General features: G+C 50.2%; 1 pseudogene; it reads right to left on the reverse strand.

The window, feature by feature from the left end:
* Positions 1–652: 652 nt before the first annotated feature.
* LOC142557945 (uncharacterized) lies at positions 653–1,278 on the reverse strand (annotated as a pseudogene).
* Positions 1,279–2,450: the final 1,172 nt, after the last annotated feature.

Genomic DNA, 2,450 nt, shown 5'->3' on the forward strand with positions numbered 1-2,450 from the left:
TAGAACCATAGCCGGCTCAAACACATCCACCGTACAACTGTTTCAACTTCTTTTCAGCTTCCGCTGCTACCATCTGCCTGCCCTCCTGCACGTTATCCACGTCACCCTTCAACTGCTGAACAGCATTCTGCTGGTCAACTTTTAGTGTAGTCATCCAATCGCGACCTAAAAGCGTCGGCATGCGGGCTTCATTTTCTTGCTTTGCGACTATCAAAGGCAGATCGTAGCTTCGGTTCCGATAAGATACATTGACGTTTGCTGCACATTTCACTTTGAGTGCAGTGCCATTATACACTCCTAGACGCACGTCGTCTTTGGAACATGGGTAGTTTGGAAAATTTTCATCAAAGTCTCTTTCGGACATTATGGTCACCGCTCCTCCCGTGTGAACGTCTATCGGAATCTCCTTGCCGTTTACTTTTGCTTTAAGCACAATAGGCGGAGAGCTGTGAACTTCGTTAGTCATACTAACAGTAAGCAAGTCTGTTGACGGCACGGTTTCCTCAACTTTGACATGACCTTTGTTTTACACATTTTCGCTACATGCCCTGCCTTCGAGCATTTGAAGGAGATACTTTTGAGAAAAGGACAACTCACTGGCGCGTTCAGTCCGCCGCATCTATGACAGGCGCGAACAATGCCTCGACGACCGCTAGCAACGCTGCTCGTTGCTAGCGGTCGTCGTCGGGTGTCGCCTGCCTTGAGTGGTGGGATCCCGATGCCAGTAAACGTCGGCAGGACTGGCGGTTGACCCCTGCGGTAGGATTTCTCGGGTGGCTTTCTGGGCCGTTTCCAAGGCGGTGGCAATTTTGCATACTCGCTCCCAGGTGACTTCGTCGTCTGACAGGGCAAGAAGACGGCATCGAATCGAATCCGTCCTGATTCCAGCAATCAGTCGATCCCGGAGTGCTTCTTCCAAAAAGCTTCCAAACGAGCACGTCGCAGCCAGTCTTTTTCAGCTCGACGATGAATTGGTTTAGGCTTTCGTCCAGCTCTTGCTGGTAAAAGTGATACCGTTCGGTAACCACTGATAGTTTTGGAGCATAGTGCTTTCGGAGAGCTTCTGTAGTTTCTTCGTACTTCCGTTTGTTTCTTCGGCAGCAGCAGGCTACGCAGTGTCACGTAAGCCTTTTCACCCAGAATTGTTAAGAAGAGTTGCAGCTTCTTACTTGCGTCTATTCCATTGGCGGTTGCATGCAGGTCGAACCTTTCCAGGTAGACTTCGGTATTGCCAGAGTCTCGGCAGAACTCGGCCAAAGATCCCAGGGTGGTGGTCATCACTGATGTCCTCGCTTGCTGTGGCGTCGTTGCTGTTTCCTCAGGCTTGGTCACTGCCTCTGCCCGAGCGATCCCATCCTCGTCGCCATGTTGGCCAGAGACGCCGTGAAGTCAAGCATTTATTCGGACAACAACATGAACATAACAGACCGTAACGATTCAGTGGCTTCGCCTTATAAAGGGGGCATGGGTGCAGCCGAGGCATGCGATTGGCTAGTGATACAATAGCACATGCGAACAGTGACCGCGTGCATCAGATACGCGGCGCACAGTGACAAGAGACAATACGCTTGATAAACATTGCACAGATACAAAGGTTATGTGATTCCATATTTCAACAGCGTTTCAACACAGTAGACTGCGAAACTGAATAAATTCGAACAGACAAAACGCACGCAAAGCACACTCCTCATAGGCTCGCAAATCATGGACTGGTGAAGAAACCATTGTAAGCCTCCTCTCACCTAACGTCCTGTAGAACACACCGTGGTTCTGGCAGCGTTTGCCATTTTCAAAGCTCTTACGGATAGCGGCAAGTGGTAAAATCACATACAGTTATCGCGACGACTGGCTTCTTCGATTGACATGGAGAGCCACAACGCAATTGCCTAGTCTGTTATCAATCGCGTCGGCTAAGCGCCGCGACATCTTGACGATAGCATGACATATACGCAGAATGTGCACCTAAGTTAGAATTCACTTACCGTAGAGGATTTGTTGTTATATCCAACAAATGGCGAACGACTGTCGTGTTTTCGCGGTGACTCGAGAGGGCTGACACACGATCTCCCTTGGGTGGCCTTTGTTGCTGCTCGCTGGACGGGTCACGCTTCTCCGGTGCTGTGCTGTTCCGCGATGTTGTGCGCGCGTTCGGTGGGGCAACTCCTAGTGAAAAAGTAGAGCGCTGGCTCCGTGTTCCTTCGAACTGTGGCTCCCTGTTAGAAGCAAAACGGTGTGTTCTTTGCTCAGCGTGCGTGAGTGATACATCGCCATGTTAGGGGCTAACTTCAACAGTTCAAGCAGATGCTTACGCTACGTTTTGTTCTCTATTGCCACAAGAGTAGAACGGGCATTCTACTCTCTCCCCGAAGGGCAGAGTGAAAACCACATTTCACTCTCTCCTTGCTGACGAAGTGGACAATGCATTTCACTCCACTCGACATTTCGCGAGA

The sequence above is a fragment of the Dermacentor variabilis genome, chromosome 9, assembly GCF_050947875.1.
Source record: "Dermacentor variabilis isolate Ectoservices chromosome 9, ASM5094787v1, whole genome shotgun sequence".
Lineage (NCBI taxonomy): Eukaryota > Metazoa > Arthropoda > Arachnida > Ixodida > Ixodidae > Dermacentor > Dermacentor variabilis.